The following is a 24,916-nucleotide window of genomic DNA, read 5'->3' as shown; positions in this document are numbered from 1 at the left end:
ACGTTGATTTTAAACCTGATGTGTGCCTTCTTCCCCCAAACATATCTTGACCTCTAGCAGTCTACAAGCAGGTGTTCTATTGAACAACGTCATTACAATTTTCCATTGGGCATTTCACCGTTGTCACAAAGCAGCTCCATTTTACAACCGCTCTAACAGCTAGCCTCCTAACGCCTAAACGGAGACCAACCACATTACATCCCTCTTTTTTTCAGATCCATATATTTTTCAGGCACGCCTGTTTCTGCACATCATCAAGATTTGTATAGGGGTAGATTGCCATACAAATCATCACCAAGTATAGAATGCCATGTTGCAACATGCATACAAATGACACACAAGAAAGCACAATTACCACAGAGTTTACATTGTCTGAATAAATAACTAAGAAATGAGAAAATCTGATTTCACATGGCGTGTTGTTTACAAAGCATAACAAAACATTTGACCCCAGTAGCTGCTGTTTTAATCACCAATCTGATCCAGTAATTAAAACCAGCATGTTCACCCAAGATGCATGAGATGATAAATTAACAAGCTTGTCAACAAAGCAGACTCCTGTAAAGCTATTGCCAGTGTCACACCATAATTGGTGACCTACTGAAACACACAATTAACCCAGCATATTGTTTACCAAGTTCATGTGTTTGTTTTTGTGTGTGTCAAAGAAAATGAGAACGAAAAAGCCAATTGAAAGAGGTGAGCTGAAACCCTGCCTGAAATACTGCCTGAAAAAAGCATTATTGTAATTGATATTTTGATGATAAAGAAAGAAGAAAAGTGCCAAAAGGGGAAGGCCACATGATCACCAAAATGAGGCAGGCTCATCCTCCGGATGCATGATTGCGTTCAGCTCATTTTATGGATAAATAGCCGTGGGGTGACCAGTGACCACAATCAGTAGTGGTCATTCATGGACCATGAAAGTGCATGCTTTGGCATAGTTAGTCAGTAATTTATATATATATAGCTTGTTTGGGACTAAGTAAGCAAGTAAACTATGTGGTCGGAGGGACTTATTGTCGGTATCAGCCAGAACGCAGGTATCTATCCCCGTTTCACACTAAAAGTTGGAATGATGGAGGATGGATGGACGGATGGACTGGCATTGCCATAAATGTGTGTTGTTACACTCAGTTACTCAGGCTAAGACATTTACGTGACAACTACCACAGTTGGGGCACTGCTATCATTGAGATTAAAAGTCAGAACACAATTTGCATTCATTCAAACTGCTGTTTGTGATATGAGTGCATGCACACTGAGTGTGATTATAGCGAGGCGGATTCATTTTTCCAAACAAGGTTGCTTTTTCAGTGCGAATAAAATCATCAACCATGAATGAGGCGTGATCAAAATAAATCTTTGATGTGAAATTTGTATCGCTTATTCGCGCCACACCTGGTGTGTAACAACCGTAAAACTGGTTTATTGGGTTTATCCACCCTGTGTGGATGATAACAGCCCATATATGTATAATATGAGGAATATGAAGAAAGGAAAACGACACGCACATACAGTACCCAACCAGAATTTGGGCAGGTACTTAACGACGAACAGTAAGCGAGGACGAATAAATAAACGCTTGCACACTGAAGGCTTAAAACTCTTCCTCAGACTGAGGAAGGGAAAGAGGAATATAAAACAGTAAAAGAATATTTTTGACAGTATGTTTGTGATAGTTAAAACGTTCACGCTGTTGCTTAAACATGAATACACAATAAATAAATGCTTGTTGCTTTGTGTCCTGTTGTGTCATTATAACCACAATAATTGTGTAGATAAAGAGGTTTTGGTTGGTTCTCCTATTGTCTATTATTTTCTTTCCCTACAACCAAGTTGATAATTACAGAGAAAATGATTTATCATATAAATGTATTTGAAAAACAAAAGGTAATTGGATAATCCTTTATGTCATGTACTGTATGATGTATAACTAGGCTACTATTTATACATTTACCAAAATTCTGCTGGGTTTTACCACCTGTATATTGACTTGTTTTCTTCTCTCTGACGTGCTTTGGCAGATTTGTCAAAGAGATTTCACCAATTTGTGCGAGAGGTTGTGTTTACTGTCAATATTCCAGGATGACCTCCCACTTGGGTAATGACGCCCCCTGGCGATCATTCAGAGAAACTACTTCAGCTCCCGTACTAACGTAGGTAGGAAGGGCCTGTCACTCAAACCGGAGTGACCCGCCTCCAGGCTATATAAACCCCCGGAGGCGGAAGTAACATCCTCTTTTCACTCTCTGCGATATCACATTCAGATAAGTTGAAACTCAGCCTTTGTATTATTATTCTTCGCGCATTAGCCTAAAGCGGTGGCATTGGAGTCGCCCACTGGCGAGTGTTGAATTAACCCGTACTTAAGAATACTTATTCTTGTTCCGTCCTAAATCGACGGTTATTTCCTTTTATAACAAAGGATTATTACTGCTTGTTCAGGCCTTCGCCGAAGCAAGCGTGGCATAGCATTAGCCGTTAGCTTGTTAGCTCGTCTGCTATTGTTAACGTTAGCTACACTGCTTACCGCTTGTTCAGGCCCTGCCCGAATCAAGCGTGGCCTAGCCTTAGCCGTTAGCTTGTTAGCTCGTCTGCTTCTGGTTAACTCTATCTACAGTGCTTCGCCATGGATCCTCTGGCCTTCCTGCCGAGGCAATGTCCAGGCTGTCCAGGACTCATCGACGGACAGGATCTTCACCATCTCTGTGTCGGCTGCATGGGCGTTGCACACGCCTTCTCTGCACTGAGTCCTCAGGGGAGAGCAGGACCTTTCTGTGACTGCTGCGTGGCCTACGACCACGATGTACTGATACACCGGTTCTACCTAGCCAGGGCAGGCCTCGGGGCCTGCGCTCCACCAGGTGGGTCCACTGCTCTCAACCCCACAGCCCAGTCTTTCCTTCCCCAGGCGGCCCGCACCGTTGGTCAAGGTGCGGCGCTGCCTTCCGGAGATCCGCTTGGCAATCAGCGCGCCATTCCAAGTCAAGATGGCGCCGTGCTACATGAGACACCGCCTGCCGCGCAACCGACCGCAGCTAGCTCCACTGTCACTGGAGCTGGCGGGTCTGGTGAAGTCGCCGCTAAGAAGGCGACCAAGAAGGCTAACATCCAGAAATCTCCGGTAGCCTTTTCCCCTTCGGGCGCGGTGCCCAAAAAGAAACGCTTGGATGTGACCGTCGGGGACGTCCCCCTCGACGTGAGCATCACCAAAACAGTCCAGACCTTCAGGCGAGAGTCGGACCTGAGCTCCTGTCAGAGCGAGGGTTCTGGTTCTGAATACTCTGGATACACGGCCGAGGAGGAGGAGGACTCCGTCGAGGACGAGGGTTCTCGACTCACGGTCACTGTGAAAGGTAATGCCCCTGCGGCTCCAGCACGTCAACTGGACGCCGCAGGGAGCTCCCAGGCCTCCTCAGGCACCACTGCCCCTCCACCCGCCAGTCAAGCGAGTGAAGCGGGAGCAGAGGACGTCGATTCTGCAGCAGAAATGCTGGATCATCTCACAGTCTACATGAGAGCTCTGGCCAGAGTTGGAGAGGAGTTGCCACCTCCTCTCCCCTCTGAAGAGGCCGAGGATGATGACGAAATGCCCGGGCAGGAGCCTTCGGTTCCCGCCCCGTATGTCCTCTCCAGGCTGCCGCTGGTGAAAGGTTTCACCAAGGCCCTCCATTCCTCATGGAAGACACATAAAGACCCCAGGAAGCTGCCTTTTTCTGTGTTGGATTTGGTGGGCGGTGCGGAGGCAGGCATGTCCACCTGCCCTAACCTGGACCACCTGTTGGCACAATCTTTTCTGAGTTCCGTCAGACCCCAGTACAAAGATGTAGGCACAGCTAAAAACGGGCCGTTTGTTGGCCCCGTCGGCACCAACCCGCCGGGGTTCACTGTCCTGGAGGACAAGCTGCAGTCGGACAGGGCTCGTAACGCCTACCGGTCCGCTGCTCTGGCCGCTAAGGACCTGAATCTGATCCAGCTCTTGCTCGCTTCCACCAAGGACCTGGTCAAAGGTCTGCCCACGGGGGAGCACACAGCTGAACTGAACACTCTATTTGACATCATGCTGAAGGTCAATTGGCATGCGGTTAAGTGGATGGGCAGGTCCATGGACTACAACCTCCAGTCTGAGAGAGCCCGCTGGCTCGACTATGTCGACCTCGAGCCTAAGAGGGACGTGGGCGAGAAGCCTCTAGGTCCTCGCGGGGAGATGTACAAGTCTCTCATAAACATGGAGAACAGTCCCACCACCCTCATGGGTGGGGGCTTGGAGCTGCTGCAGGGTAGAGTTACCTTCTTCAAGGCGGCTAAGGACATCGTCGAGTCCACCACAGTGCCACAGGATGAACCGCAGCAAGCTAGGAGGACGTCCCGCTCCTCCCGCGCCAAGGAAAGGGGCCGCTCTGCTTCTTTTAAGAAGCACTCGTCTTCCTCCAGGGGAGCATCTGCAGCCAGGGCGCCTGACAGGCCCCGCAGCAAGGCTGTGGTTCCCGAGCGCGCTCAGCCGCGCCGCCCGTCCAAGGATGGCAGGCAGCAGTCTTCATACCGCGGTGGCCGCGGTAGGGGACAGCGCAAATGACACTTTGAAGAGGGGAATTGTGCTGGGGCGGGGGTCCGAGGTGTCTCTCGGTCCCCCTCCCCCCAAACGAGGGCGTTTTTCGGTACCCCGTGTCGGGGAAATGAAAATGTTAATTTTGATGCCTCCTGTGTCGACAATAAACATGTTGAAAGAGCAAAGTCTGTCTCTGTCCAACTCTCTCGCACTAGCACAGACGACCCCATCGTGCATGCCTCCTGTAGTAATGATGAAGTCCTGTCAGGACTCGATAATCAATCACAGGTTTTATCAGAATCCAGTAATGTTAATGTCAAACAATTATGTGGTTCCTCAAGCGCGCGAGTGGGATATCCCTCGCGTCGACAATATGAATCCTTTATGCATGCCTCCTGTAAGAATGATGGAGTCCCGTCAGGACTCTTTAATCAGTCAGAGGTTTTATCAGCAACCAGTAATGTTAACGTCAAACAATTATATGGTTCCTCATGCGCGCGAGTGGATTTTCCCTCGCGTGAGCGATGCTATGAATTTAACCTTGAGTCAGAAATTCTGTCGGCCTACTATGAGCCCGGGTCAAGGGACAAGCATAAAGGCCTTAGAGCAGGTATTAAACGTAAAAGTTCCTCTCCTGTCAGGGGAGAATGCTTTAGTTGTGGGCGAGTCTGTTTATCAGTCGAATCGCTTTGCTCTTCCTGTCGCTCTATCGAGCGAAAACCGAACGCTTCCGGTTTCACCGGATACGGATTCGCTAGCTCCCCGCTTCCGGTCCGGCCGCAAAAGAGCTCCGCTAGTCAAGCGGTACAATCAGAAGGTGTTCCCACCTTGCGGCCTATTGAACCCCCGCGCTCCGCATCCGGGTGTTCCGGATACGGATACGCAGGTTCCCCACTTCCGGTCCCGCCGCAAAATAGCTCCGCTAGTCAAGCGGTACAACCAGAAGGTGTTTCCGCCATGCGGCCTATTGAACCCTTGCGCTCCGCATCCGGTCGTTCCGGATACGGATACGCAGGTTCCCCACTTCCGGTCCGGCCGCCAAAAAGCTCCGCCGTCACGGAAGCACAGTGGTGGGGTTTCTCTCGCTCAAAACACGCTAGCACGCTGTGCGCGCCAGTGGAAGTTATGCAACCCGAGCCATTGGGTATTTCGAACGATAACCAGGGGTTACAGGTTACAGTTCGCAGATATACCCCCGCTTTCGAGCAGGGTTATTCATACCAGAGCACGTGGTTTAAAAGCAAGTCTTTTGAGAGAAGAGATCAGCTCATTGCTAAGCAAGGGTGCTATAGTGGAGCTGGACAGGACCCAATCCCGCATGGGATTTTGGAGCCGTTATTTCCTGGTGCCCAAAAAGGGGGGGGGGCTACGTCCCATCCTGGACCTAAAGGCACTAAACGTGTACCTGAAGAAGTACGTTTTCAGGATGCTAACAGTACCCACCATGTTACGGTCGGTCAGGCAAGGGGATTTCCACTGTTCAGTGGATCTGAAGGATGCTTATCAGCACGTCCAGATTTATCCCCCACACAGGAAATTCCTTCGGTTCGCCTTCGAGGGTCGCCTGTACGAGTATACAGTACTCCCTTTCGGTCTGTCACTGAGCCCGAGGGTTTTCGTGAAAGTGACCGAAGCAGCCATCGCCCCGCTGAGACAGCAGGGCGTCAGGTTGGCGACGTACATCGACGATTGGATGATTTCAGCGAGCTCCGCCCACGAAGTGGCGCGTCACACACAAGTGGTTTTGGCTCACCTGAAGGCCTTAGGTTTCATAGTCAACCACGGCAAGAGCATGCTGACTCCAGCAAGTCGTCTTACATTCATTGGGGTCCTTCTGGACTCATCCGACATGTCGGCCCGTCTCTCAGAGGAGAGGGTGGACAGGTTTCGGGAATGTCTCGACTCCTTTCAAGTGGGCCAGGAGGTCACTTACAGGAGTTGCATGGTACTGACGGGAATGATGGCTTCCGCAGTACATCTGTTGCGTTTGGGCAGGTTTCATATGAGACCTTTTCAAAGATGGATGTTATCCCTCGGGATCCCGCCCTCCTTGAAGTACAAGAAGGTTACGGTTTCCCCTTCCTGCGCGATCGCCCTGTCTCCGTGGCTGGTGGAGGGATTCCTCACCAGCGGAGTCTCGATTGGCGAGGTGGTTTCCCACAAGTCGATCACGACAGACGCCAGTCTCAGTGGATGGGGAGCCACTTTCGAGGGGCGCACAGCGCAGGGGCTTTGGCCTCTGGAGATGAGGGGTCGTCACATCAACTATTTGGAGTTGATGGCTATACTCCTGGCGCTCAAGCATTTCGAGCCTTGGATTTTGCATTGTCACGTCCTGGTCAGGACAGACAATACGACGGCCATGTTTTATGTCAACAAACAGGGGGGCCTGTCGTCGTTGCCACTGGACCGTCTGGCTCGAGAATTGACGGTTTGGTGCTTGTCGCGCCTCAAGTCGATCAGGGCCTCACACGTCCCAGGTCTCCTCAACAGCGGAGCAGATCTTCTGTCCAGGGGAGGTCCTCGCTACGAGGATTGGTCTCTCCACCCCAGGGTGGTGAGCCAGATTTTTCGCAAGTTTGGTCAGCCAGTGGCGGACCTGTTTGCGTCAGCGGAGAATACGAAGTGTCCGTTGTTCTTCGCGGTGAAGGGCAGTCCTCCCTTGGGGTTGGACGCCTTAGCGCACACGTGGCCGAGAGGTCTACTGTACGCGTTTCCCCCCTTCGACTTAATCCGACCCACTCTGGAGAGAGTCAGGAGGTTCGGTCTGGAGATGCTCCTGGTGGCCCCCTACAAGGGCACGTGGAGATCGGCGATCGCCCCTCTCCTTTGCGAACCGGGTTGGCAGCTGCCTCGGTGCAGGGACCTGTTGAGTCAGGCCAGGGGGGAGATCTTCCACCAAGACCTGCAGGTCCTAGACCTGTGGGTTTGGCACGTGAAAGGTTAAACCTGCTGGCAGCCGGTTTTTCTTCTGAAGTGGTTGATACCATTCAGAGTGCTAAGGCGCCCTCTACGAGGGCGTCTTATGATGGAAGGTGGAATGCCTTTGAGGACTGGTGTGAGTCGCGTGTTCCACCTGTGGTGGCTCATGTGGCGTCAGCCCAGGAAATTCTGGAATTTATGCAGAACCGCTTGAGAAGTGGTCTAGCATTTTCTACCCTTAGGGGGTATTTGGCGGCTATTAATGCCTGTCACCTGGGGGTGGCGGGCAAGGCACCTTCTAAAGTCCCGGAGGTCATCAAGTTCATGCAAGGAGTTGAACGTTTGAGGCCGGTGACTAGGTCTTTGTTCCCAGTTTGGGATCTGCAGGTGGTTCTAGGGGGCCTATGTCGGGCTCCCTTTGAGCCGCTTGTAGGGATGCCTTTGAAACTTTTGAGTTTCAAGACGGCTCTTTTGATGGCTTTGGCCACGGCTAAAAGAGTTGGTGACCTGCAAGCTCTCTCGGTGTCTGCGGAGTGCATGCAGTTTATGAACAATGATCTCAAGGTGTTGCTCAAGCCTCATCTTAAGTTTGTTCCTAAGAACATGGTGGTTCCTAAGGAGCCTGTTGTTCTTCTGGCTTTTCATCCTCCTCCGTTTGTCTCGGTGGAGGATGAACGGCTGAATTGCCTTTGTCCTGTCAGGGCATTGAAGGCCTACTGTGACAGGACTGCTGGTTCTAGAGCTTCTTCTCAGCTCTTTGTAGAAATGGGCAATGTTCTTGTCAGAAAGCCGGTGTCTAGACCCACTCTTTCGAGGTGGATTGTGGATGCTATTAGGCTGGCTTACTCTAGTGCGGGTGTGGAAGTGCCGGCGGCACTTAAAGCCCATAGCACTAGAGGTGTGGCTACTTCGTGGGCACTGGCAAAGGGAGTCTCCGTTCAGGAGATTTGTGTTTCGGCGAATTGGTCTTCGCCTTCTACCTTTGCAGCCTACTATCACCTGGATATCGAATCCTCTTCGCTAGCGCATTCGGTTCTGGGTGCAGTTGCCTCCTCTACGTCATAGAGGAGTCGGATCTTCCCCTCCCACAGGTGGGCATGTAGCCACCTGGGGTACTTTGGGGGGACCCTGTGTTTTCCTTATATAGTGTGTCTTACTTATAAGGCGGACTTGTCCTTTTCATTTAGTTGAATGAGGCGGACTTCGGTCTGTCAGGGTCTCTCTTTATTTTCTCATGCCTTCACACCCAGGTCCGGTGGGCCTGGGACCTTCTGGGTGATGGGTCACGCCCGTTTGGGCTGTGCTCACCCGTATGAGGGGTGTGTGGGGGTATGAGAGTAGGTTGTGGCTTAGAGGGGAGTTTAAGAATCCCAAGTGGGAGGTCATCCTGGAATATTGACAGTAAACGGTAGGTTCCGTACGGAACCATTGTTTACTTAGATATGGAAGGATGACCTCCCACGTAATGCCCCTCTGTTTCACTGAATGTGGCAGAGAGTGGTATTAAGAGGATGTTACTTCCGCCTCCGGGGGTTTATATAGCCTGGAGGCGGGTCACTCCGGTTTGAGTGACAGGCCCTTCCTACCTACGTTAGTACGGGAGCTGAAGTAGTTTCTCTGAATGATCGCCAGGGGGCGTCATTACCCAAGTGGGAGGTCATCCTTCCATATCTAAGTAAACAATGGTTCCGTACGGAACCTACCGTTTATGGTCCCTCAGAGAGGGATTATAGAGGTGTTTGTACTCAGCCAACGTCTCTTCAAAACCATCCACTGTTCGTTGCTGTCGGGCAGAATGGAAACGAAACAACATTTTTGTCAACTTTGAACTTCTGACCAATCACACACAATGTTAAGCCGGGAAGGCAGCGCCCCAAGTTCTTATAATTTTGTTCTGATGGGTTATGCTGCCGGCTTATCAGTCTGACTTGAGCGTTGCCTGAATCTTTTTTTTTCTTCATGTTTCCCTCAGTCAGGGGTACCATGTCCAGTTTTTGTCTCTGCTGTTGCTTTTACTGTGTAGCCTGTTAGTCGGGTGAATTGTTAGTCGGGACTCGGGAGCCATAAAAAGTCACAGCTATAAAACAGTTTGACTTAAAATCAATACATCCCAGTGAGTTTACTTAATTATCTTGTGGCCACACGAAGGATTGAGCAGTCTGACAGCTAACATTCAATGAATTCTGTGAGTTTAGATTGAAGTAGCTCAAGGTGTGCAATTAAAGGACATATCCCAGGAGTGCCCTTATGGCGTGTGTATGTGCATGCATTTGCTGCATACGGTATGCATGTGTGTGTGCATGTGCATGTGCGTAAGATGTAAAGTACGTAAGACGGATCACACTAGGCATGAATATAGATTTGTGGCATCCTTCCAAGGTAATGGGGGCAGATCATCACGTTCACCAACATCAACAGATCAATTGGAGCATCTGCCAATAGGCATTGCCCTTTTGTCATGACCCCAACCTGCAGGATGCTCTCTGTAGACCTCTCATTCTCATTGTGCTGACCCTGACAAACACTACAGTAACTCAGCCCCTATAATTCCTCTGCCTACACAAATATATCTTCTATATGTATTGTGAAGAAACTAATTTGGAAATGTAAATTAGCGGTTTTATGCAAAGCATTCAGTTTACATTGAGAATGTAATTGAAAGGAAATTATCCATTCTGGTCCATTAATGCCAGTGTATGTCATTAACGCGACATCAGCAGTTTTTGGTCGTTTGGTACTGTATAACACAGTGTTTCTCAAACTTTTCATGTCAAAGACCCCCAAATTGTCTTTGAAAAGATAAGCCAGGGTTCTAACAGTGATTCCCAACCATTTTTATTTCAAGGACCCCCAGTTTGACATCCATTAGGCTACGGACCCCCATTTAATGGACTTTCAATCTCTGGGACCCCAATTTATTGTTACGACTGGTGTGAGTTTGACCCAAATGCACAGCAAGGAGGAGGTAGTGGAAGGTTAAAGCCCACCCGGGCGTGTTTATTAACTATGGAACACAAGAGTTAATAGCATGAGGGGGGCAAAAAGGGGGGAATGGGCTCCTCTGCAGCTCCGACTCTGTCCAGGGTCTTGAGAAACTGGAGGGAGGGGAGAAGCACGGTCAGCAAAGATCCACAAGAATTAAAGGGCAAAGCCACTAATTAGAGAGAACAGTCTAAAGCTCTGCTAAACTGGGAAAGCTAGTCTGCAGGTTGTACTTTACCATACGAGTGGAAAGGTGAGGATCTGACACAGAGCTGTGTGCTGGCCAGGTCCCCCGTTAAAATATGATTATTTTGGGGGGCGTGGCATGAAAAGGTTGAGAACCACTGATCTAACATTATGAGGACAGTGGTAACAGGTACCGCGCTGGGGTATGCTGGGTGTGCATGCATTTACAACTGGCATCATTTCCGACATACATAGTTCCCGACTTCAGTGGTCCCAGAGTAAGGCCATCGGTGTAGTACTGATACAAAAATACGTTGTTTAAATGAAATAGAAAGGAATGTGATATGCCTTATACTAAATAAAGTATTATGTATATTGTTGTAGGGAGATGGGGTGGGTTAGCAATATGGTGTCTCAGAGCTTAGAGCTTAGAGCTGAGAACCACCTGCCATAAACAGGCAGCCAGCCAGCTAAGAAAGAGAGAAGACAGCTAGTCCAAGTTGCATTATAAGGGGCAGAAAACTAATAAAACAGCCAGGAACGGAACTAAACTGAAAAGTTTTGTCATTGTGGAGCAAAACTAATATTCTTCTCTACCAAGCTGGGTGTGGAGTGAATGATAATAGTTGCTGTCTATCTAGAGCCAATCAATAATTTCAGACCAGAAAAGTGAGAACCAGCGGCCTGCAAGCATTCTTCTGAGCATTGCTGGGCCTCCACTGTGTCTCCTCTCATTTACTTCAGCTAGATTACAGCAATCTCACTGAGGAGCTTACAGCAGGACGCCTCACTTTCCGTCCCCTGTCCCCCCAGAATCCTAATCCTGGTCAGAACTTACAGACAGAGGATGTTCCTTTATAATTGGTGTGTGTGTGTGTGTGTGTGTGTGTGTGTGTGTGTGTGTGTGTGTGTGTGTGTGTGTGTGTGTGTGTGTGCGCGCGTGCGTGCGTGCGTGCGTGCGTGCGTGCGTGCGTGCGTGCGTGCGCTGTGCAGTGAGCTTCCTCTTTTAAACTTTTAGAGGTGAAAAGACGCCCATTCCCCAGAGATGTGGAGAAGCAGCGTTCAGTTTTTATGCACCAAATAATTATCTGGAACAAACTCCCAGAAAGCAGCGCTGGTCTGCTTCTTCGTCTTTTATTGAGGCTTTTGGTACATTTCTTTCACTTTCACTTCTTTCACTTCTTTTTTTATTTTATCTGTTTTATGTCTTATGTTCCCATAAGTTATTATGTTCTCATAACTCGTTAATCACTAGTCTTAATACTTAATATTGGTAAAACTTTACTCATAGTTTATGTACACGTACAGAGCAGTGTTATTATGCATTACACTGTCTAATTAAAGGAGTACTTCACCACTTTTCAACCTATCTTCATATTGTTTTTTTTTTTTTTCAGAAACCCATCTTCTTCTGACATCATCGATTGGGAATCCAAGCTAATAGAAAATGCAGGCTTTCTACTCCTGAAAAGTTGCAATGTTAAAGTGGAAGCCATTGGTCTCGCGATAATAAAAATCGAAATATTCTTTTCAAAAATATTGATTAATTGTTTTTTTGGAAAATGATGATGTCACAAGACGATGGATTTCTGAACTTCCCACAGCTCTCCTAAGAGACTTGGACCGAGTAGAAAAAAATTGTGCTATTTTATTATTAACATTAGTGAGGACCTATTATATGACGATGGGTTGAAAAGTGGCAAAGTCCTCCTTTAAGCTCAGTACATGCATAGTACATGCATTAGCTCAGAAAGTAGACAGTGAATTGCATTAAGAGAATAAAAGTCTGTCTCTAGAGATTCCACTGATTGGACGAATGCCCGTCTAGTTATTATTGATAGCAAAAGGCTATATTACTAGACGCTCAGGTGGCAATACGACAGGAGTGACAACACAGAAACGTGTGTGGGGAGGAATCAATTGACATAATGACTAAAAAGGGATAAACGATTAGAGAAGAGAGAGAGAAGCTATGTTGCCCACAACCACCATTTTGGCAAATCTTTAACACTCATCACTTCACACTTTGATGCAGTGGAAATGGAGGAAATACAAACCAACCACTTAGTCAGCATGTCTGACTCTGCTCACATCAATTAACGAATTGTAACCGTTGCATTAGAAACAAATGTAGCTAATTCCCAGCCCAAAAGGCTTTAGATGATAGCTTTTTCCATGGGCATTAGAGATGACTGCTGTGGAACAGCTGCTGACCCAACAGTATCTGCAAAAGTGAAATCTATTTCAACGAGAGACTTGTTCTTGTACAGATCTAATTCCCAGATAGACATCTAATTCCTACTGGACCTACTGTATGCAATTTACTGCATATGGGAGTGAGAGACAGTAGAATGTCTATATTATGTACAGTATGAACATACAAGCCTCCTCATTAAGAATACAGAAAAGGTACATCTCCACATTGAAAAGGCAAGAAAATGTCATCCTCGGATTCCATGCAGTAGGGAATAATATTCTGTCAGAATGTCAGAATTGCATGAATGCAGTGTTTTGGTTATCTTTTCCCTTACCAAATTATTCCTTCTGCCATTCCTCTTGATCGATGAAATATACTACACATGGTCCCTGTCACTGCTAAACCCACCACGGTCAGTCAGGGGAGGATGTAGACGACCACCCGTCTCCTCTGATATACAGTACATGGAGCCGCCCGTCGCTTCTTTTCACCTGAAAGTGAGGAGTTTCACAGAGGGGATAGCAGGCGGAAGCATGCGTTATCCATCCGAGTTCTGCTCTCTGCTGAATTAACGTTAATAAAGTATTGTTCCCATTTTAAACAAAGGACTGTAGGTGCAAAAAAACATAGAGAAGGAAGTTGTCCAAGTCTACACCTGCCCCACCAGTCAGATTTGCCACCTGTCTTTTGCAGACACAGTGAGCTAGCATCGGACTTTACAGTCATCAAAAGGACCCGCTGCTGAAGTCATTATTGGTCACGATGGACTACCTTAGGCAGTAAACAGTAAGTGAGTAAGTGTATATGTGTGTGTGTGTGTGTGTGTGTGTGTGTGTGTGTGTGTGTGTGTGTGTGCGTGCGTGCGTGCGTGCGTGCGTGCGTGCGTGCGTGCGTGCGTGCGTGCGCGCATGCATGCGTGTGTGTGTGTACTGTGTGTGCACGCGCGTGTGTGTGTGTGCACACACAGAGAGAAAGCACACTGACACGGTGCCTCCCCCACCCAGTACTCCTCCAGTGAAACAGACACTGGCCTTGAATTTGATATTCTCCATGCAATGAGCGAGGGGATTTGTGTGTACACATGTGTGCAACTGTGCATGCGTGTGTATGTGCATGCTTAATGTGTTTATATGAATGTGTAAGTGAGTACAGTATGTGTGGGGTCTGACAGTGAAGCAGTGCTGTTAAGAATGGAGGTGTTTTGTTCGATGGCAGACATGGTTCAGATTCATTAATCAGGAGACAATAATTCTTTAGTGAGTGAAAGTGACTCCTGAAGACCTTATTACTAAGAAGTATTGATGCAATAGATCACATTATCACCATGTCAGCATCATCGAACTGGGTAAATGGCACAGTAATGAGAACTGAAGCACAGAGATTCTTCATCCTTATGTGTCATGTCAAGGGCAATGTTAACCCCAATGGCACGTCCGTCCGTCCGTCCGTCCGTCCGTCCGTCCGTCCGTCCGTCCGTTCTTCCAAGACGTTCGTCCTACAAGCTGGATTGTCATGGAATTATCTTTGCCCCTGTATGCTCTCCTGCTGGTTTTGGTGATTCAATATGCATCGAATGTCCCCTTGCTCAAAGGATATATCAAAATGTAACGAATTGCTATGAAAATGTATGCACGCCGCTCAGCAAGGATGAACCCTGTACTGATTTTGGTATAACCCCATGGACTAATTCCACTTGCATACACGATATTTCAAATTCTACTTGCTGTCCTCTCTCTAGCCCCATCCTCAAGGTCAAAATGTAAACTTTGCAAACTATATATCCTATAATCTAACCGGCAGATTGCATGATGAACCCCTCTGTGTTTGTGTGTGCGCATGCGTGGTGCGTGCCCTGCATGCATGAAAGCATGTGTTGGTGCATTGTGAATCTGAATAGTCCCTTTCCACTATGTTCATTGCCATAGGATTAATTAGCCTATGCATAAACAACAAAATATTAACATCTTCATAACGTCTTCCAACAGCCATGGGTCTTCATGTCAGTAGGAAGGCCACCGATATCTTATTTCCCATTTTTATCATTAAAGACATGGTGCTGTGAGTTTTTCCCCCCAAAACATGATCATCTACTGTACTAGGAGGAACGATATGATGGGGAACGAAGCGATTACAAAGCTGTCCCTCCCCACGCTTGTATGGGCTTGTCCCTTGGGGGCTGCTTGGGGGCTGCTTCTGCTCAGAGGAGTGTGGGATGAGAACCTCAACCAGTCAAAACATTACGTGGAGCGTGCGGCTCACCAAGTGTGGCTCACCGAAAATAAATGATTGATGCAAACTCACATATTCAAAGCACCCGCCCTTATATAGCCACTTCAAATTACAACTTTGATGAAGAATCAATGTATCTGACATAGTCAGGAGTAGTTATCTTACAGCCATGTTTTCCATATTCACTGGCAATCTTGGCAACGTGTCTTTCTCTTTGAAGTGAACTGAATTGAATTTCAACGACTCAGCAGGCCTAACCCCATTTAATTTACGGCTTGGCATACTAAGAAAGTGTCATTTCTGGAACACCCATGGGACGATACCTTTGTACTGAAATACTATAGTTCCTTCCAATTATGCCCAGTGAAAGCACAGGCACGTCACATGGCACTAGACGAGAAAGGTAAAATTCCTGAATGATTTGTTGATTAAATAGAGAACTCATGTACTTGCAAGTGTAATGATGAAAGTAGTGTAGTACAGCTTTCATTTAGAGAGAGACAGATAATCTTTAATCCTGGAAAAAAGTATTTGTGTGAAGCAGGGAAAATCGAGAAAATCAAAGCAGCTTCCAATGAAGAGGAGCGGTGGTAAAAATAGACCTGGACAGATTGATGAATGCACTTTCTCTGTCCCTCACACACAGGCACACATATGCTCTCATGCACGCTGCACGCACGCACGCATGCATGTGTGCACACACATGCCTAAAGTCTTACATACCGGTACATATAGCCTAGTAGTTAGTATACAGTCATTTTAAATTGTGGCAAGACATTTTCTTTAACCTCAATACTATACATCTTATTTCATTCAGAAATCATGTTTAAGTCATCTGTCCGTGTCTCTACATGGGCATGTATTGTGAGGGTGATATTTTTGTAACAAATCTTTGCAGATTTTCGGATAGAAAGTGGGAACACCGCTGTGCATACAGTATGTGATTACAGTATATGCGGTTCAGCAGAGCCACACACCAACCATGCTGGGATCAGTTAGGGGTTTCAGTGTCTTGCTCAAGGACACTCTAACATGCAGCCAATAGGACTGCCACAGGGATTAGACGAGGAACCTTCTGGCTCGCAGAAGGCCGCTCTACCAGGTGCAACTGCATGTGTGTGCAAGTGCACACAATAGGTAGTCTCAAAATAAACGGGAACTCAGCTCTAGCATCTTCTGACATCTTCTGACATCTTACGCAGGACGTGTATTCAAATTCTTCCTTATCATTGAAGCCCAGAACTCATTCAGAATGGGCATCAATCCTCTTGAAATACTTTACATTTCTAAGGCAAATATGCCTTAATACATTGTAATTGTCATCTATAACTACAATACAAAAAACATCTTAAATATTGTATTTATTTTAGAAACAGTTCATTTTTTACTCAAGATGGGCAATGCCTGTCGCGATGTAATTTGTCCATGTGTGGTCTAGCCCTATGGAATTTATGCAATGCATGTGCAAAAAAAAAGCAAATATATCCGATTTAAAATTGATTAACCAAGGTCACATGCATGTCATAAATTCCATAGGGCAAGACCACACATAGACAAATGACATAATCAACTTGCCACGGGCATTGCCCCTAATAAGTGAAAGATGTGCTATTTCTAAAATAAATACAATATTTACATGTGCGTGCATGTGTGTGTGTGTGTGTGTGTGTGTGTGTGTGTGTGTGTGTGTGTGTGTGTGTGTGTGTGTGTGTGTGTGTGTGTGTGTGTGTGTGTGTGTCCGGAGCTAATCTCGCAAACTTCTGGATCTATAAGCGCCATACTTTGCTCTAATTGGAATGTAACCTTGCCCAAATTTGGAGTCATATATACACATGTCATAGACGACTGATGACAAGTCTGAGATCTACTTGATTCGATGTTTGAGTGATGCTAACTGCTCCTACATCGGGCTTTGTCTGTTTGTACATAACATATGTACAGTACTGTATGTCCCACACATGAGCCAAGCTTCATGGGATGCTTAATGAAATTAACTAAAAGCAAAAAAGCAATAAAAAGCACCGATCACTTCACATTGGGTGTGATTCTTTTATATTATTAGAACACTTATTCCGCAATACTGCCTTTAGTTTAGGGACTTTAGTCTGTGGAGAGATACTCCAATATGTCTCTCTGAGTTAAGCGGTCCCTGTCCCCTCCACGTTACAAGGGATTCACTACGTCAATGGCCTGAAACAATAGACTACAAACCCTATGTCCTGTGTGGTATTGAAACGCCTGGCTACAGGGGACTTTTCATCATGATTGCTAATGTTTCATCATGATGCCCTTATGTTCAGAGACTGAAAGAAACAACGCAACATGCCTTGACAACATTAATGCAGTCAGAGGGTGATTTAGCTATGTTACATTTTTAATTAAATGCACCCGGGCCTCCAGGGCACCGTGGGCAGGTCTTTGTTCATTTACATTTGCATTTATTTATTATTTCCAAACAGTGGTCTGTCTTTGCAGTGTTCAAGTAAAGCAGAGTGTACCAATCAACAATTTTAGTATTATCATTTTTGTACGGTTTGAAAGGTGTCTATACTTAAATCCATCCCTGAATGCAGAGTTGTAGAAGTGTGTGTATTGATTCATGATGCATTATATGATTGCGACTGACACATCTTGTCCACGTATCCGTGTATCTCTGAAGGTCACTGTGGTATCTCTGTGGTTCCCCTGACACATCACTGTGACATCACAGGTGATATCACAGGTGACATCACTTATGTATAAGTCCATATATGGGTATTCCCCAGAATCCCTTTTATGCCCATATATGAAGATCCCTGATGTCATCGATATACATCACTGACCAGATGGCCAAGACATGGCCTATATCCGTGTGGCTGGTTCAGATAGGGATCTCCATGTATGGGCATAAAAAGGAGTGTATGTTGTGATGTCATGGGAACCACTCATAATCACTTTTATGCCCATATTTGGAGATCCATGATGTCATTAATATTACGCCCATATCTATCTTCATATGGGAATGCCCATTATTTATTCTCGAAAAACATTGAGGTTGGCCTCATTTGCAGTGTTGTCGAGATACATCAATAAATATAAATATTCACAAATATTCACAAAATACAGTATGTACAATCAAATCAACTTGTTGGTATACAATCAAAGATGTAAAATGACATGTTATGGGAGAACATATCTTGAGATTAAGTTGTTGCTCATTCCAAGTGGGTGAGGCATTAAAGTAAAAGGCTGTCTTCCCTATACAGTGTTTGCTTCGGGGACCATTAGTGTGAGCCAGTCACTGGAGCATGTCCTATATGTTACAGGATTCCAATCCAGCAGCTATTTAAGATACAATGGTAAAGTCCCATCAATTGCCTTCAAAATAAACAGGTACCAATGTTTGTTTCACCTGTTGGCCAAAGAAGGCCAACCCACTCTATCATACAGGATGCAGTGATGAGTCCTATAATGTTCACCAGATATAAAACACAGAGCAGAATGATAAACTGTATCAGTTTAGCCTGAAACAATTAAGAGTTGTCAAATTGATGCTCCTATTAAAAGCGATACATACGCAATGAAGCAGATAAAACACAAACATGCAAATATGTCTTTGACTCACCCACTAACATTTTGCTTAATGGTTGAAAAAGTTGCAGTCATCCGTAACAGGGAGCCAAAAAACAGTAGGTTTCGTATGAAACCCTTTTTGAAGCGATGAAAACCGCTTCCAATGAGTGGCTTTGTGTGTATCACGCCCATATATGGTCATTTTAGTCCAGAATGAACAGGCTTTTTCAAAAACAGAATGTCCGTTTAATTACCATATATGGTGATCTCAGTCCAGAATGAACAGGGTTTTTCAAAAACACAATGTATGTCACCTCATGTCCATATATGGTCACTCCAGGCCAGAATGAACAGGTTTTTCCTGTCCCGTACGTGCAAAATATCAGTCCAGAATGAATAGGCTTTTTCAAAAAGCAAAATGTGTGTCCCATGTCCATATATGGTCATTTCTGTTCAGAATGAATAGGCTTTATCTGTCCTGTACGTCCAGAATATGCGTGCGGTCTCCCTCCCGGTCAGATGAATGGATACTTTGAGGATTGGTCAAGCTTCACATGATAATTTGGCCTTCAGGTTTTATCTGTCTTGTACATGCAATAGGTCTCACCTATTGCAGCAATGACAAATAGCCGCATAAGAGCAAAAGCAAAGGCACAATAAGAATATACAGATGCTAACAGAATGGCAAAAAGGAGCATTAAGGCAGACAAGAGTAAATACATTGAAAATCTAGCAGAAGTTGAAAAATGTAGTAGGCCACAAAGATAACAGAAACTGAAATAATTATAGAGGGATGCAGTTGACAAACAACTAAGAGACCAGCAAGCAGGACTTTTTATATATTTTTTTAAAACCTATTATACCGGCTGTCATACCGGCTCTCCAGACAATTCTATACTAAGATTCACCGCTTCACTTCATACCGAGGTTTGATTTTTTATTTAACTCTTGTGTTTACCTTGTGTTTTCCTTGCTTACTTTAAGTCACTCTGGATTAAGAGGGTCTGCAAAATGCCTGCTAAATGCCTACAGTAAATTGTCAATTGTAATGTGTATGTGATATGTGCATGTGCTTCTGTCTGTTTTGCTGTCCATCCAATGCATTACTGCTGTCCTTCCCAGGTTTCTTGCCACTGTTTCACCTGAAACACTATTAACCCTCTCTCAGCATAGCCATTCATCATTTGGGAGATTTCCACTGGGTGCTTTGCTGCTCATAAGTTTAATCAAGGCTTGGTCTCATACCGAGAGGACTGTTCTGCTGTGAAACGAGGCCCTGTCGTCCCAGGCTAACAATATGCACCTTTGACAGAGAGTGTTGCTTGTTGACAAATGGCTCCCTTGGAAAACCCAAGACGATGGACCATAGAGAAATCCATGATGGGAGGGAGAAACTGCAAACATGATCAGATCAGGAGCTTCATCGTAACCCCAAAACTATGAAAATAATGATGGATTTACTGGAATTTGAAATTATTGTGACAAGTCACACTGTCTTGTGAGGAGGACCAAAAAATTGCCTAAGTCTGGAGTCATTCAGTAAGTAATTTGGCCTAAGTCAGGGTAGCCTATATAATATTGAATCCTCTTACTGTATGTTACATACAGTAACAGACAGTGTTATTATTAGGTCGCCAGACCTGATCTACTAGTAAGACAGCTCAGGGCGACATGCGACGAGGTCGTGCCAATTCTTGGACATCTGGCCAGTGATGTATATCGGACCAGTTACCCATATATTGAGATCTATGTACTGTATATAGTACATCCCTTTTATGCCCATACATGGAGATCACTGTCTGAACCAGCCGCACAGATATGGGCTGTCTTCCTCCATATATGGGCATTCCCATGAAGTCCTGTTAGATATGGACTTAATATTGATGACATCAGGGATCTCCATATATGGGCATAAAGGTGATTGTGTTAGAGTGGTTCCCATGACATCACAATACATGGAGATCCCTATCTGAACCAGCTACACATATATGGGCCATGTCTCGGCCATCTGACCAGTGATATATATCGATGACATCAGGAATCTTCATATATGGGCATAAAAGGGATTCTGGGGAATACCCACTTTTACATAGGTGATGTCACCTGTGATATCACATGTGATGTCACAGTGAGGTGTCAAGGGAACCAGTGTCAGGCGTGACCTTCAGCGATACACGGATACGTGGACAAGATGTGCCGGACATCACAGTCACATCAGAGCATGATGTCAGAGCGACAAACCCATAGACTGCAAAAATGTGTGTAACGGAGGTGACCCACCCAGTTTCGAACCCGGGTCTCCCGCGTGAAAGTCCAATATCTTAACCATCACTCCAAAGCGATATCACTATGGATCAAGAGCAGATACTAGACTTTTGACGCTTCAGGCTGGGGCTGCGACTCTCTCCGCCACACTCACCCCCCTTTGACCTTCTCCTACGGGGAAGCACGGATCCGGGTCACGGCACCAATGTAACGGAGGTGATCCGAACCTCCCCACCCGGTTTCGAACCCGGGTCTCCCGCGTGAAAGTCCAATATCTTAACCATCACTCCAAAGGGATATCCCTATGGAACGAGAGCAGATACTAGACTTTTGAGGCTTCAGGCTGGGGGGCGGCGACTCTCTCCGCCACATGTGTACACGTCCATCTACACGTGGACAAGCTGTGACATTTCTCATGGTAAACCGTAAGTAACGGTAAACAATAAGTTGTCCGGTGTGTAGTCATCATGTCGTAATTTCAATGGCATGTGCCATTGGTGCCGTGGCCCCATAATTCGCATCACTTTCTCCTGTGGTAATAGTTGGTAATTCGCGTCACATTCCGAAGAAAACGTGCAACCTTATATATAGCCTAATGACTTTTGTTATGTCAGTAGTCATATATTGTTACAAACATTTTGGGTGAAATTAAATATCATATAGTTAGGCCATTATTTTAAGAAGGTCGACAATATAATTAACCTGACTCCGCCAGATGGTGGCTTTACCATCTGAGACTGCTCGGGGAGAGTTGATAACACTCGTAAAGTCCCAGACTGGACGAATCAGCGGCAGCTACGGGCGGGCTCTGAGCGGCTCTGAGCCAATAGAGTCTGACTGCAGACCACGTGGAAACCCAGGAGGCGGATTCTGGGTGTAACGTCATGCAGAGAGGCTAATATGAGTGGTTGGATTTGGCACTCCCAGACCCAGACTGTAATCACCTGCTAAAGAATTTGAAAAAATGGCCCACCCCTTACATCGGGTCTGCCCGAGCAATTCCAGATGGTAAAAGTAGGGCGGTATATGCAGTATACGCACTACTGCCACCATCTGGCGGAATCAGGTTACAATATAATATCACTGACTTTCATTTGCTTCCACAATTATTTGGCACTACTTAGTTACCCATAATCATTCACTTTAAGTGATTTGTCCCAAAAAGCGAGAGAGAATCATCGTACAGTGTGTGCTGTATGACTACCATGACTAACCATGCTAAATGCATGATGCTGCTGGTAATGTCTCTGGCTTGAATTGCATTCACATTCTTTAAAAAGCATTGAATTAATGACTTTAATGTATTTATTTTATTTCATTTGTATAAATGTATTTATTCCTCTTCTTTTCACCTGACAGATGAGGAGTAACACGTTATAACTCCCAGTTCCAGGCCCCATGCTGAACCATGGATTGACAAAGAACACAACCCCCTGCTGGATTTCTATTGTACCTGCAAAGATGGCCAATTGTGTTTCTTGGAGCAAGGTTATGTTACAATGGATTGCTTTTTGTTTCCTATACTCAGCATTTCTCTTCATCCCACTTTCAGCAAACTTTGGATGACCAAAGAAGAGTATCACTTTGAATATTACAGAAAAGTGCACATACTGTAAAAAATTAATCACCCTACCTGTCAAAGAAACAATGCAAGAAACTCTGTACTTCGTCACTGTCAGGCAGAAACCTCGTATCTCCAAGTTTCAAATTGATACGCTTTTTTCGTAAAGTAAAGCCCTGCTTCATCATACAAGACTGTCGCACAAAACTAGTGAAAATAGCTGATCTACAAGCAACGCCTCGCACGAGGCGTTGTGTGCTTGTAGATCGGGTATTTTCACTAGTTTAAATCATTTTTAAAATGATAAATACAAACGAACGGTTTTGAACATATATGGTTTCCACCCGACAACAACGACTTAAGGAAAACATTTCTCTGAGAAATGCTTATATAAGTAAACAGTGAGAATGCTGTGCACACATGCAAACTGCGAGAGAGCTCCCCTTGGCACCTCAGATAGTATATGTAACAAGCCAACCATCATATCTCGAATTGTGTTTGCACTTATTGCCTTGTCAATACCCGAGGCTATGATTATTCTGGAGTTTGTTTGCTTATTACTGTATGGGTAGGGTACTGCACACTGCTAAGAGTGAAATGTCATGCTTCAGGGCATTATTTCCCGCATAGGGCTATTGTATTCCTTTAAAGCTGCAATCCGTAAGATTCATGCGCTACCCGGATTTCAAACCCTTGTCTCCCGCACAAGTGCTTGTTACTGTTGAGCAATAATGGAAAGCCTGTTTAGTAATGGGAAGGCAAGATATTTCCCTTTGACATTCATGCAATACCTCTTCTCTTCTCAACCAGTATAGTGGAACTCGCTGACCACCATAATCTAAATGTCTCAATAGTAGAGCAGGAAAACCACCTCTAAACACTGCCCTTGAGTTATTGAAGGGAGGGACTATGAGTATGACATGACATTTCACTTTTTACAGAGCTTCAAATCTCCGTAAAAGTCCTTTGTACCACCTTTACTAAGGTTAGGTCTACTGGTCACAGCAATTTTGTAAGATAATTGAAAAAAAGAAGGAAAAAAAGAAAGAAAATGTAGATAATTGGGCATTTTTTGAAGACAATAACCCAATTATAATTATATTCAAACATTGCTGTGACCATGCAACTGATGCGCATGTGAATCACACACATAATGAACATGTTGTGTGTATTATGTGTGATACAGTACCAGCAATCTGAACATTACATTTATAGAAAATAATTACAACCTTAAATAATAGAACCTATAGACATATTATGAAAGCTGCATCTTGCAACATCAGGCCTGTATCACTCCCTCGAGTCCCTCCCTACACGTTCACTAGTGCACACAGACCAGGTTAACACAGTTTTTTCTGAAACAATTAAGAGGTTGTCAAATTGATGCTCCTATTAAAAGCGATACAAAGGAAACACAAACATGCAAATATGTCTCTGACTCACCCACTAACATTTTGCTTAATGGTTGAAAATGTTGCACATCCAGTAACAGGGAGCCAAAAAACATCTTCATTTGCCTTTTTTTCCTTCACCTGTCTTTTAGTCTAGTAGCCAGCCCATAGAGCCCCATTGTGAACCCAGACATTTTGGCAACTACGATGTCATGCTCGGTATCAGTAAGCAAAGTGAATTTTTCATGGGACAGAGTACAATAGTCCAGGCGTTTCGGGCAGTATTTTGATGTAATCGTGCACTTTATGAAAGAAGCATGACATTTGGCACACAGTTAGAACATGCCATATGGAAAGATTTTGGCTATAGGGGCATCGCAGATTTGTCTTGGGAAACTTGTGGGAGCCAATTAAAGTTGGGCTCTCATAGACTTTACTATAGAGTAAAATAATACAAAAAATACATATGCTTTAAGTAGCATGTAAGGGGTCAAACTAGGTGTTTTGGGGGATTCTGAATCCAATGCAAACATTTGTTTTGCAGGAAAAACATTCCTTGGGCTAAAAACAGAACCCATAAATCTATGGTTTAGTGATGAGTCATCACTTTTCAAAGTTTAGTGGTGGCCGTTTCTTGGAAAGGAATGTTTTTCGTGCAAAACAAATGCTTGTATTGGATTCAGAATCCAGAATAACACCTAGTTTGACCCCTCACATGCTACTTAAAGCATATTTATTTTTTGTATTTATTTGACTCTACAGTAAAGTCTATGAGAGAAACTTTGATTGGCTCCCACAAGTTTCCCAAGACAAATCTGCGATGCCCCTATAGCCAAAAATGTTCCATATGGCATGTTCTAACTGTGTGCCAAATTTCATGCTTCTTTCATAAAGTGCACGATGTTTGCCTGAAACGCTCGGACTACAAGTGGATAAGGGGCAGAAGAATACATTTACTGTAATAGGCCTCCCTCTGTCTTTTTCACGTTGTCATTCTAAACAATGACTTGTTTCAATGAAATAACAGGACCACATAATGGTTTAATACATATTATTCCAATCACTTGCTCCTGAGCATT

The sequence above is a fragment of the Nannobrachium achirus genome, assembly GCF_963921795.1.
Source record: "Nannobrachium achirus genome assembly, chromosome: 20".
NCBI lineage: Eukaryota > Metazoa > Chordata > Actinopteri > Myctophiformes > Myctophidae > Nannobrachium > Nannobrachium achirus.
Note: the sequence above shows the minus strand (reverse complement) of the source record.